The sequence below is a fragment of the Simochromis diagramma genome, unplaced genomic scaffold (genome assembly GCF_900408965.1).
Source record: "Simochromis diagramma unplaced genomic scaffold, fSimDia1.1 OVJJ01000603.1, whole genome shotgun sequence".
Taxonomy (NCBI): Eukaryota; Metazoa; Chordata; class Actinopteri; order Cichliformes; family Cichlidae; genus Simochromis; species Simochromis diagramma.
Genome location: NW_024387414.1, coordinates 6,776,667 through 6,790,718, shown reverse-complemented (window position 1 = coordinate 6,790,718; position 14,052 = coordinate 6,776,667). Strand labels below are relative to the sequence as shown.

The 14,052-nt window shown below is 38.5% G+C and overlaps 1 protein-coding gene across 6 annotated transcripts in view; it reads left to right on the top strand.

The window, feature by feature from the left end:
* The first annotated feature begins 4,183 nt into the window (after positions 1-4,183).
* Positions 4,184-14,052, top strand: part of LOC120721343 (A-kinase anchor protein 13) — a 125,678-nt gene continuing 115,809 nt past the window's right edge. For 3 of the 6 annotated variants that reach the window (XM_040011610.1, XM_040011609.1, XM_040011605.1), the window contains exon 1: positions 4,184-4,617. The gene's annotated coding sequence lies outside the window, so the exon portion shown is untranslated. Of the gene's footprint in view, positions 4,618-6,784; positions 12,179-14,052 lie in introns of those variants that run through there. The other 3 variants (XM_040011608.1, XM_040011607.1, XM_040011606.1) reach the window with 3 other exon arrangements.

The following is a 14,052-nucleotide window of genomic DNA, read 5'->3' as shown; positions in this document are numbered from 1 at the left end:
ACTGCAAACATTTCCCAGTGTAGCTTTAACTGTATATAAACAACAAAGGTCAGAGTTAAAAGACTTGTGGACACTGGTGCTGAGTGAGAGGGTCCTTCCACTGAGCTGTGAGGCAGTTTATTCTGAAGGCACTTCAGCCAAATGATATGCCTCTCGCTCCTCTCTCTGCCACCTCCTCCCTCCTCTTGCAACTAGTGCGTTTTTGTCTCTCTGTCCAAGTGTTTACTCAGGATGGGGCTTTTTTTTTTCCAGCTCTATCTCTTCCATCCAAATCCTCCAACTTACAAAACCTTCTTTTATCACCACACAAAGGCAGCTATGTACTTCTTTGTGTCATGCTTGTTACCCCGTCTCACTCATGTTCTGGCACTCTGTAGACCGCCTCTGCTTCATCATTCTCCCCACATCCCTCCACTCCTCCTCCAGGCTGCAATAATGTGTCTAAGTGCAGCTCGGTATGGCTGTGAATGGGGACCCTTTTCAATACCACCTGCCATTTATCTAACCCTCGGCTGGTTACAGGTGCAGGAGAGAGGCGTAGCTCCGAGCCCAGATGCTTGTGCTTGTGATGGCTGGGAGGCCTGGATCCCTGCTGGGCCTCCAAAACAACTTTTATGCGGTTCAATTTCACGTACAGTGATGGAAAGAGTATGCCTGTTGTGTTGATGACACCGTACGCATGTGTTTGATGAGGTGCCAGATACCAGCGTCTGTGCAGAAAGGTGAGCTTTAAAGATGGTAGTAAGTTTTATGTCTTTGTATGAGTTTCAGGTAAAATCTTGATAGCTTTTATTTCAGGTTCAGCATTAAATATTTAAACATTTTCTAGTTTCTAGTGTTTTTATATGTATGTTTATGACATCAAAGCTTTCATCTTTTTCAGCGTGATCAGTATTTTCATTTTTGTGAAACGACAAAAATGGAAGCACAATAACCCACGATTCCCAGAATTGTGCAGAAATTTAGTCTAAAAATGTTTTATTTATTTTACACCCATCTATCCATCCGGTTCTGCTGCAGCCAAAGACACACCATTGGAGATTATGGGGTATTTATTGTGATTTTCTCTTTCTGGCAAGAGACATTTACTTGCACAAGGCAGCAGAGTGGTCTGATTTATCAGTAATGCTTTTGTCACAGCTGTGATCCATAACAGCAGATAATCTGTGGATGGAGAGAAACAGCCTCAAACTCAAATTCTGAGCTGGGAACTGATACTCAGAAATATTTTTTTCATTCTGACGGGTCAGTCTGTCCATACAGGCAGCCAGTCATCTATCTAGACTCTTAGTTGGTTCATGAAGTTACACAGTAGATTTTCTTTTTAAAAGATTTTCAATCAAGATTTCTTTTTTCCTGCCCCAGGGACACTGTGACATTATTAAAAGTGATTCCATCCGGAAGTGTGGCCTCACATGCCAGCAAGGCTCAGCTGAAAAACACTGATTTTTTTCTCATTAGCTCAGTTCATGTCATTCTAAAGATCCAGAAATAACTCTGGCTTGATTTTAAACACATAAGCATGCATTATCCTTTTTTTGAATGAGGATATGTGATGGTATTTGCAAGCTCTAATTCATTTTGTTGATGCCCGAAGGCAAATAATAGAAGTCACAAACAACATACATTTATTTATTTATAAATCTGTCCGGCTAAAGCCAGAGGGAATGAAAGCTCCTTTTCAGTGCTGCCCTGCTTTGTATCAGTATGTATAAGAAAGGTAAGGTTATTCTAAACACTGCATTCTTTACAAGACTGAGTAAACCGAGCACACAAGGTCTTGTTTTTTGTGCTCTTTTTTTTCTTTCTTTCTTTCTGTTGACATTTAACACAGAAAGAGACTAATGTATTTCATGGGTTTGGAAACTACTTATGTTTGCGTTTCCAGCATTTTGGAGGGGGGGGGGGTGTTATAAAAGTTTCAAACAGCATTCCTTTACCAGTATATTGTATATAATGTGTTGGGAACAGAGATCCTTGCAGAAAACCTCCTGTGCCTGCAGAGGGCAGCTGAAACCACAGGAGTTTTTCTTCGCCCCTCTGCCTGGAAGGGATTTGCAGTCATGATGAGACAACACTGAAACTCGCTGTTCTACATTATAAGCATCTACCTAATGTTTGCACTGCTGAAAAATGAAAGCGCCTGTGATTCACAATGTAATGTCAGGAGATTGTACTTTTCACCTCTCATCACTGAGTCCAAATCATAGATCATAGATAGTCTAAATCATAGATCACTTTTTGATACATTACCAAACTGAAAAAGGGGAAAGCAAGAAAGGAAGCTTAATGTGTTTGGAATCAGTGACCTTTACCGTACTGTATGGCATGCAACCAGTATGGATCAAATGAATTCAGTGTCTTTGTGTAATGCATTTTAATCTCTGTGTAGCGTCACTAACAACTAATGTTGCTACAAGACGTGATTTATAGCAGCCCTGTGCAGAGCAGTTCTGTGACTTCAGCAAAGTAATAATAGAAAAGTAGAGTCCGCCCAGCATATAAAGGTCACTGTAGTTCAGAGAAGCTACAACTTAAATTAAGCAAAATGTGCAGCAACCTTCACTTAATTTCTTCTTTAGCCTTATTACAGAAAGCAGTGTAGGATCACTGTATGTCAGCTGAGCAGCAGTTAGTGGTTAAAGTTAGTGGCTTGAGGCGCTCCCTTCAAAATAAAAGTTTATATGGTGGAAGATGGGGTTTGCTATGGTTTCAGCGTATTTGACTACAAATAAATTAGTAACTACAAGATTACATTTATAGTTAAATCATCTGGATTTGTGTGATTATGTTTTGGGTAGTTAAATTTTCAATATGCTGATGAATTTTACTGTATAAAATTCTTCTAGTTTCTACTAATGACAATTTGTGAACTATAAAGTTATTTTATTTCTTTTTACTTAATGAAAATCGAAAATGGAGACTTTGAATAAGTGTTTCCCTGGTGTTACACAGAGCAAAGTGCTTTGTGTGTGTATGTTGTGGATGTGCAGTTTCAAGCGCTATTTTTTAAAAAAAATTCTGATTATGATCTGCTGTCAGTGTTGAGTGTTGGGAAATGCATGACAGTTGTACTGAAAAATAAAAATAAAAATACAATTATGTTGCAAGTCAAAATAATTGCCATGTAAGTGCCATCATTCCCAAATAATCTGACCCATCATAGGACCAATAAATGTAGTACTCCCAACCATTCCATTAGAAAAATGCAATACAGACTATTGCATTGGGCCATATGAACAAATTTTAGCTTCTAAGTTTAAAAATCCATGCAGATACATGGCAAAGTGATGCCAAACCATTATTGTTTGTGTGTTTGTATTTAAGACGATGTCTCCCAGAGCAGGCGGTGTCAAACACACTGGAAACCACTGGATGCAGTCATCCTTCAAATCATTTGCATGCATTACTGTTACTAAACGCATCACTATTCCTGTTGTTCTGTTACTACACAGTAATGTAAATGTCTTGATAGTTTAAAGTACTTTTTTTGGGGATCTATTCAAAGTTTTGTTAAGGCCACAATTAAGAAAAAATGTTAGAAGTATTTTTTTTATTTGCATTGTGAGCGTAAAGTCAAAGTTTTGAAAGTGAAATTGAAAATGTATGTAAAGAATAAAGTAAGTTTAAAGAATAAGATTAGCTCCCAAAGTTGTCAATCTGTAGTGTGATTAAATGATTTTTAAGCACAAGGCATTTTTCTGGGGAGCTGTGCACTAGCTGCCCTAATTTGACTTAATACCGGTAACATTTCCTTGATTATCTTAATATTTGAGTTTTAGTCTTTTGACTTCAGCTTTAATTTTGAAAGAAAAAAAAACTACTGTTTCTTCTGGATGTAACTTTTCACATTTATTCCGACATTTTGACTTTATTCTCAAAGCAATATTTCAGCTCCACCCATATGTTTTATTTTCATAGCTATCACAATTTCAACTTTATTCTCAAAATAAAAATGAAAAGTCCTTCTCATATATTCCTTTCTTATTTATGACACAGACTTTCACGTAGTTTTCATTTTCAAGTTTTCCGAAGTAACTATGAATGTGTTTTCATTCAGTGATCTAGTTATTAGTTCGGTGGTATGCGGTCCATGACACCTTGGTCCTAGTAGCGTGCAGGGTTCGTGTTCCTTTATTGTGAAAAGCACAGACGGGATGTTAATCTGATCTTTCCAGCTTCCTCCGCTTTTTCATTTCGACTCTGGGGACCGACCACGATACTTTTTCACAAACCCGGACAGTGACCGTTTCACAATATTAGTTCCCTCTCGAAGTAATTTTTGGGAAATCACTAAAGTTACTCAAGCCCCCCCTCACGAGTTTACACTGACTTCCTCTTGTCTGAAAGTCTACTCCATGAAAAACAAACCACTGAGCTTTTAATAGTCCTCGTGCTGACTCCTCCCCATTGAGTTGTCCTGGGAAACACTAACAACTCTGAGAAAGTCAGTCTTGTTCCTTGAAGAGAACACTTTTGGTTTGAAAACCTGATCGCTGCGCAACTTTTCACTCTTTTTTTGAACATCCAAATACTGCGAGTTCACCAACAGGAGGATTATTATGTGTTCAGAACATTCCTTTTCATCTTCTTCACGCTGAGCTTCAAGTGCTGAAGGTAAGAGGACTCCTTTATGTAAACCCGTTATCAGCTGTACTATGAATGGAGCCCGGCGTGGCTTTGTACGTATCGGGGTTGTTTTACATTGAAAGAAGTTGTTAAATGGCTGCTGGGTGGGTTTATTAACATGTTGCTTGGTAGCCATGACATCTTCACTTAGAGCCTGTGGGGCCAAAAGCTAGAGCTTCTCACGTTTCTGCTAGCTTTAAAACGACGAAGACCAACATAGACGTGTAAAATGATACTGTTCAAAAGAAGCTAAAGTTTAGGAGGTAAAGAAGAAATGCTTGTGACTTATGCAAGTACGCTTATATCACCACTCCGAAAGCTCTCATACTAGCATTAAATGTTGTGCTCATTAGATAATAGTATTTAGGATTGTATTATTTAAGGAGCCCTATTATTCTTTATATGTTAATTCTACTAAAGTAGCTTTGCATGATTTCAACTAACCCTTATCTTATACTAGGCCCCTCATTTCCACCACCCAGCTCGCTGACCTTCTTTTACCATGATTTCGGGCTGTTTTGTACTTTGTGCAGTGTATAACCCCCACCAAGAGAATTTTAAACCAAATGTTCCTGGCGTCTGGGCTTGGTTAAAAAAGTCTTCAGGTGTATGTAGTTTAAATAGATCAAGTCATAAAATAGTCAAAGAGTAACTTTGCATGATTCAGAGTTCAAAGTAATCATTATTTATCTCATACTTGGCCTCAGTGTAGCTCTTTGGTTCCTGCGTTGCCAGAAAAGAAGCTGTTTTCCCTTCTTCTACAAGTTTTTTGTAGAAGAACTTGTAGAAGAAGTCTAAAAGCAAACAGAAAGTCTAAAAGCAGGTGGGTGGGTCTGCTACCTGCTTGAGTTATTTAAAAAAATAAGATATATCTCTCATCTCTTGCATCTGAGATGAATATTTTAAAAAGATCCCTTCTTGTTGACATGATACAGTTTTAAGGGTAGAAAAACTGTCAGAAATCAGGCATTTAAAGCTTTTTATTGGCACATAGAGATTACTTGAATATACGTGCAGTGTTTAAAATAAACATCCACCAATGTGCCACACTAATGCCACACAGCATGGTGGTAAGCACTGTTGCCTCATAGAAGAAGGTTCTGAGTTTGTATCCACCATCTAGTGACCGTCTTCTCCTCATGGGTTCTCTTTGGGTACCCTGGCTTCTTCCGACAGTCCAAAAACCTGGTAGTGATGTTAGTTCAATTGGTGATTCTAAACTGCCAAAAGGTGTGAATGTGAGTAAAAATGGTTGTCTGTATCTCTATTTTAGTACAGTGACATAATGGCAACCTGTCCAAGGTGTACCCTGGCTCTTGCCCTTTTTGCAGCTTGGCTAAGTAGCATATCCCACTGCAACCCTGAACTGGATAAGTGCAATAAGATAGATAGATGGACAGTAGTTATTAAATTTAAATGGTTATTTGATATGTGGCAATAAGAAAATGAATCTATCTATCTATCTATCTATCTATCTATCTATCTATCTATCTATCTATCTATCTATCTATCTATCTGTGTGTGTGTGTGTGTGCGGGAATGATGGGAAATGATGTCATTACATAGTTTGTTTAGCATAGCATATTCTCCATTGTTTACAATAATCTCAGCACTGTCGTAAAAAAGGAAGGTGAGCGTGAGTAACCATTCTCTGGTTCAAAGTACCATAGAGGAGAACAACCTGATTGCTTCGAGCTGATAGGAGGCCAGTCGTAAGCACCTGGATGAATGTGTGCCATGAAAATTAAGGTAGCTCTGGTAAGGTGTATCTATGTGCAAATGTAAAAAGAATCCGAAATGGATACATCCTCAACAGTGATGTCATAGTTGGTTCTCAAAAAAAGGCCTGGAATTTAATTTAATAATTAGCTATATTTACATATATATATGTCATTCTGAGAGAAATAAAATTGATTTGTATGATTACTTATTTTCAAATGATTGATCTTTACCACTCTTAAGGATTTAATGAGGAACACTCAGATTACCCAGTTGTTATCAGAGTTTTTTATCGGCTCAAAGTTGGCCTTTTGAGGTGATTACACCTATTTTGGCTGTTTATTAAATTAAATGATCAAAATTTATATTAAATTATGTTAATTATTAAATTAATAAAATGATCTATAACCAAAAATAAATCAACTGGTTTCATTAAAAAAAAATTGTCGGATCTTTGGCACTATTTTTCTTTTGTTTTTTTGTATGAAGCCGAAACCCTGGTAACTGTCAATAATTATACTGACTCTGCCTCTAATAACCCCCCACAAGCACAAAAACAAATTAAAGTCATTGTTGGGTTGGGCAGATACTTAAAATCTTTTCCGGGTTATTTTTTTCCTCATTAAGGAAGCCTACTTCCAAGAGCTGATTTTACTTCCTGGTTTGTTGGGAAGGTCTGCACACATGTAAGCAAAAGCAGTGGCCTACTAATTCACTTACACCCGCTTGACCTCACCCATTTGAACATGTTCAAAGGGCGAGCCACCAAGGCATGGCTGCTTTCTGGGTTCCCATGTTGTAACACACCCATAGCTTCGCTCTGAAGTCACAACACAAGCCTCATCTTCTTCACTTCCTGGTTAATTTGAGTTTATCCCACTTGCCTGGGTACAAGCAGTGAAGCCGATCAGTGGCTTGTTTAAAGAGAATCTTCTTATTGTCTTAAAAAGAGTCGGGTGCTAAATGTTTTACATTTTTCCAGTGTCTTTGAGGATTATCTCTGGCCTCAACATCAACACTAATCTGACAAGTGATTCTACGCTTTCTTAATACTCACGCTATCACCCAGTCTATAATAATGTTGGATCCTTGGATTCCACACTAGTGTTTCATCTTTAAATAAGCCCTAGTAATGGCAAGAGTAAAAGTGAGAACAGGTGACACTGCTCACATTTGTTGTCACTCCCTCATGACCCTGGTAATCTGACTTGTTTACAGAGATTTCCTGCTGTCATTGTTGACTTGGTAGAACTGGCTCTGTTATCTATCAAGCAGCCCACTCATCTATTTTGTATCGCTCCATGCATGCCTTTGACTGTGCAATTGTCCTGTAAAAATGAGTCGGCGCCAATGAATGTAGGCCAAGTATCCATCATCCCCATATTATATTCTTTGACCAAGACAGAAAGAAGGAAATGGACCTGTTGCCACTTCCTTCTTGAAACCTCTTACACAGTGGGTGTGTCACATTTGCAGTAACACTTCACCTAGTTGATATGAACTTTTATGTTGCAAAAGGAAATTTCCAAGTTGATAAATATGAAGCAGATATATTGTAGAGATGTGAGATTGCAGTGCCTTAATTACTAGTACTTTGACAGCGAGTACAGAATAGCTTTATAAAGACTTCGAATCAGCCCTGCAAACTCACCTAGTTCATTAACTTAACACTTCTATACTTCAAATGTGCTTTGTACTTGTGTAATGTGTCAATGTGTTTGAATAATGTTAAACTGTTTTCTCAGTGTTTGAGCAGTTGCTTATCCTGTCAGGTGTTGGTCAAAGAAGTTTTCAGTTGCAGTAATTCAAAATCATCCAAATTTTCATGACTGTTTGTGAATTTAATGGGAACCTGTTCATTTTCATCTTCCATATTGGTCTTTTTGAGGACACTCCTAGATAAGCTTTGTATGTTTTGCCATTTAAAATAATCCTTATTTCACTAATATTGGGCCTTGGTGTGGCCTCAGTTCTTCCACTGTATGAAGTGAAGTAAGCAATTGCGGCCTCTCTCCCTTTAAACTAGCTTTGAACAGCAGGTCAGTTTAGCTTTGTGCACACATCCAGAGCTTTTTGACTGAAATGACTGGGAAGGATATTTGCTCTCATACATATTTGCTGTCACACAACTTTAAGAGTGGGAAAAAAACTATCTGAAACGTTGAGTGGAGTATGAAGCCTGAGCTTTTGGTGCAGAGATTACTTTGACAAACAGTTTCTTTATTATTTGAAACTTTGGGCATATTTTTAATGGGCATCTATAAATTTAAGAGAAAGCATAATAAGTCTCATTTAATATTTTACAAACATGTTTTTTTTTTACTTTCCTTTGAAGTTTTAGATGTGAAGATCAGCGTGAAATTCAAACCACTAACTTGAGATTTGCAAACCAGAATGAAATGTTAATATCGTGATTTTGTTAGAGTGGCACTTACTGGATATGTCGTCTTTTAAAAATGGTCTCACACCATGTATTATATCCATCTTCAGATGATGGTATTAACAAACATGACAGAAAGTGAGCGCAACAGTAAACCGAGCTGCAGCTGAGCTCTTTCACCAGTACACATCATTCCACGTTTTTTTTCCATAACACACAAGCTATCAGGAGAGGACTGTGCAACTTTTCCACTACACAAAAGCTTATTACTCTGCTCTCTGCAGCTTTCCCTGCAAAATTCAGGTTTATTTCTTAGGACGTCCTAGTTAGCGATATATGTTTAGCTCCGTTATGAGAGACAAATGAAAGAGGAGTTGGCCTCCCATTTTGAGTACTGTAAATTTCCATGAGGATCCTGCTGGCTCCAAGCAGAACCCCGTCAATTTCTCATCTTTACAAACCCCCTAATTTAATGATGATGGAGGATACGCACAGTGTGGGCCTTGTAATTACACTGTATTTGCTATAGAATGGAAGCATTAGAGGAAGTCTTACAGGTACTAGTTCATCATGTAGTGCTGTCTCAGGGATAAGTTTTGGTATGCCTGGGAGGGCGACTGCTGAATTCCCCACTGATATTCACAATAAAGCCTTGACTTAGTTTTTGTTAAGGCTGGAATCACTGGAATCCTCTCAGCACGCCAAACAGCAGCCGCACTCATTGTTCCAAAACAGCAGCTATTTCCACAGCTTGTCCAAACTTTGTGCCCTGGAGCAGAGTTTATTTTCTTCTGGAAATTATTGAGAACGCTTTGATGTTAATTGTTAATGTGCCTATGTTGATATCAAAATTTGACATCATGAAAAGTACCAGCTTTGTGACAAAATGCTAACTTTGATTTCTTAATGTTTGCTTATGATGAATTATTTACAACCCTCTCTCTGTTACCAACATGTGCAGCAGGATTTTATAATCCTGTAAACAAGTATAACCGTAGCAGTTTCTCCATTTGCATGCATTCTGCTAAACCCTCTGTTATTTACTTGTGTTTGATCAGATTAGCTCTTTTTAATGACACAGATGTCAGATAATTTAAATCACCTTGGGAATTGGTTAGAATAGCCTTTTATTAAAAACCTAATAATAAATATAACTCTGGGAATTTCTTTATTGAACAGAAATAAGCCTTTTTGTGCCAACACAACGGGAAGACAAACAGAACAAACAGAAGACAACATACAAAAACTGGATTGCCTAGATGGATGAGGAACAGCTTGAATATTTACTAGCGGATTTAAAGGCATCTGGAGGAGGTCTTGTGTTTACATAGTGAAATCTGATTTCAGTATGCAGGTGATGTTTGGGAGCCGTACTTGAGAAACAAAGGTGTGCGAGATAGTCAAAAGGTTATGATGATCCTCAACTTCTGCTAATTTACTTGATTTACTTAAACTAGGTAACAGATTATAAAGCCTGCCAGGATACAAACCAACTAACATCACTGTTAGTTGACTTCTGACGCGAAGTCGAGATATATGTCTACAACACTTCTTTCTGAATGTTGGTCCGCTGCTTTTTTCTACCTCACAGTTAACATGTAGAAGGATAAATTGCAGCAGTTTTCTTTATTTGTAAGGTGTTACATGTGTTTTATTCTGAAAGTTCTTCCACTGCTAAACCAGTCCTGTGTCGTGTCTCCTTTGTGCTACTGTCGCACTGGAGAAAACGGTAGTTGAAGAATGAGGCACGACCAAAATTATTGACCGTGTTCAATAAACTTGTGATCTTGTTTCCTTTGAAGTACTTGATTCGAAAATAGGGAACAGGTCTGCGACCGCTCACGCTCAGTCGCCGTCTTCAAAGTGATTTTGGTGCATCTAGATGGAGGTAAAGTGGCAATAAGACGAAGTCTTAGTCAGCTATTGATTTGCAATTGAATGGGATCAAATTGGCAATTACATGCAATCTGTTGGTTGTAATATGGTGATAAATGATGAATATGTGAAAATTGGAAGTCTGACATGGAAATTCACATGTACTACATAGACTTACATAGGTTTGAAAACATAAATTCGCTTGGCAAACGTGCGTTTATATAGGAACGTAACCAGAATGCAGTCATTCTCGTCTCAAGCAGGTTGCCATCGTATGACTGACTAGCTAATTGGCAGATTAGCTAATTCAGTATTGTTGCACAGTCCTGTCATCCTTCTGTAAGTGGACTTGAGTTTTAGGGCCAGTCCAATCAGAGCTGGTTCATGTGTCCTTCAAGCGGCTGAAAAATGAATGTTTTGTGAAAATTCTATTATTTTGTTCGTTTTTTAGTCAGTTAGCACTAAATTGCAGATACATTTCAATCGTACAGTTTATTGATGCAGGTTGCTAACCTAGCTCACTAGCATTAGCTAATAACTAGGAACGCCACCCTCTTGTCTAAGTTTGGTTTCTTGTAGTTTAATAACCAAATTCAGGTGCTGAGAAAAAAATAGAAGAGGTCACGGTGGCTGCCTCCAACTTTTATACAGTCCATAGTTTCTGTAGATGGATCTGGATGACACTGAGGTTTTCCACACAAAAACCTGACCAGCATACAAGGAGGGGGAAAAAGATGGAACGGTGTGGGGATAGATGGTGTCTGTACCTAGAAAATAAAAATACCCTGTAGCTGAATTGGGCTGCAGCTAATGATTATTTTTGTTTTTGAATATGTTGTGACTTAAATAGTTATATTTTGTAAAAATGTAAAATCTGTTCAACAGTGAAAGCTCCCCCCCCAAATTTTCTGTAATTTTTTTTAAACGATTGAAAAACTAAATATTCTTATATGTGAGAACCTGGGACCAATTGACTTGTTTTGAACCAAACTTAGCAGATAAATCAAGTCATAAACCATTTTTCCGATGAATGCACACTTGATTTATAAATGTGACTGCAGGACTTTTAATGTACCAAGCCACTGTTGCCATTGATTACTTCTGATTACTTTTCCACCAGATGAAATCAGTTACAGTGTGTTTACTATCTATTCTTTTCTGGTTCAATATCAGGATTTACATTAATATATAAAAATCATCACAACATTTAGGGTGATCTGAATTCCCAAACATGTTGCCATAAGTAGAACCTGTGTATCTGCACATGCTCAAAACTGCAGCATTGCTAAAAAAAGAGTACACTTGCAGTTATGCCACTGCAGTTGCGGCATACACCTGACCTGTAGTCTGTTGGCTCCGCCTGTGCCCTGTGACATCAGGGCTTTGATCAGCCTACTGTCTGTGTTAGCACAAAGCCATATTTAGCTCAGTGTAATCAGTGTGGTGAGAGCTTGCATGCCTACTGAGAATACCTGCCTAGTATAAACACACCTGCTCTCTCTGATGGACTTAAAATTAATTTAATGATCACCTGAAGGAGTCTGCTCACAGCCGGTGTCGTCAAATAAACTGTGGGTAAGGTTTCCATTGATGCCTTCATGTGCGTCTTAGTTGGCTGAGACAAAAGCTTTGAAAGTTGATTCTCAGTGTGATGTGACAGAATTATAAGAGCAATTCAACAAGCAGCTTTTATGTTGTAGGCGGTGATGATGACTAAATAAAAGCATTGCCATGTGTGAAGCGGCACACTGAATTTGCAGGTTGTCTTTCTCGTGTTTGTTTTGATGCAATTCCCTGGGGCAAAGTCTGTGATGCACCTAGCAATGTCTGCCTCACTGATAATGCGTTCAATAACAACTAATATGACCGCTGTTAAAGTTGTAATTGGGCTCTCCTCATGGGAATTTACATATTTATCTCAACACACACGTTTCCTTGAAAGCCATTTTTAAAGCTGCAAATTAATACATTCTATAGGGCATCATTAAACTGGTAGGAATACTGTGAAAGATGTGCTTTGAGACAGAATATGGAAGCTTCACTTCTTTATTTTCCAAAATCTTCCTGTAATTGGTGAAAACAGGGTTCTGACGGCTTTCTCATTCACATTATTGTTCTAAATTTTTTACTCTTCAGTTTCTTTTTTAGTTGTCTCCTGTTTGATCACATGGCAGGCGTGATCCGTTTTGGGGTGGATGTCATTTATTTCTCATAATGCAACTTAAAAGTGTCTTGTGTAGAAACTTGCATGCCCCACTGGGAATTCAGTTCCCCAAACAAACTGCAGTAGCTGTAGATTCCTATTTTAAAACCATTTCTAAAGAAGTGGTGAAACGGTTGACAGCTACTTGTTATCTGAATTGTGGAACTCACCGAAATGATCCAAGAGAGGTCAGGAGTGTAAACACACACAAACACATGCATATTTGGGAGCAATTTAGAGGGTCTGATTGACAGAACTTGCATGTCTTAACTTGACTGAGAGAGTACCAAACCTTAGGTTCAGGCCAATACTGTCTAATGCTAACACTAACCAAAAAGCTGCTGTGCTATCAAAGAATTAAGTATTTACATACATTAATTTCACATGTAACTTTGGTACTTCATGTAGCAGTTACCTAACAATGTGCATCAGTCTCGCTGTAGACGTAATATTAATCTGATCATGCCTGCTGTGAAGCTGGGGTTAGCGTTGCTCAGGATTCTCTTGGCTAAACCTCTTACCTCCCAAATGAGACTAACCAGCACTTTCCTTTTCTAAAACTTTGCTGTCTCCCCATCTTTCTGTGTGCTTTTTGCCCTCTGTTTTGTACTCCGTAGTAGTTCGTTTTGTAACTAACACTGTGGTCCCATGAAATGTCAGATGATCATTTTGAGAGATTTTGTGCAATGCTCACCCATCGCCTGCCAGTGAATGGATTGTGCATTTGGAATCCTGCTGAATTTATTGCATAAAAGCTTTCTTGTTCATTTTCAACAGATTTTTTTCATGTAGTCCTGAGAGAATTTAAACTTCCTGATAAATATAAATCATCTAGGTGTCAGGGAAGAATCAAATAGACAGATTTTCCATCGTGTGGAAACCGAAGGGAAGGGATGGCTTTAAACCTAAGGAGGAGAGTTGGTGAAGGCCTGGGCCCTGATTACAGGCTGGCCCCCAGTGTGCCTCACAATAAGATAATGCTATCTGGGCTCACAGGTATTTGGTTTCAGTGGAGAGGGTAATAACTGTCACCACGCACTGAGGAGACCTTTCATACCCCGGCCTTGTGTTGTCAGCCAGCATTTGTGTGCTGTCTCTGCACAGAGGCAGCTTTTGTGAGGCAGGGTGAGGTCGCGTCACCACCGCGGTCTCATATCTGTTCATAGAGACAATAGCCCGGTTTGATTAAATCAAACAGCCGTGACTACCTAAGTGGTAGTCAACATGGTGTGTCGAAGTAACTGTG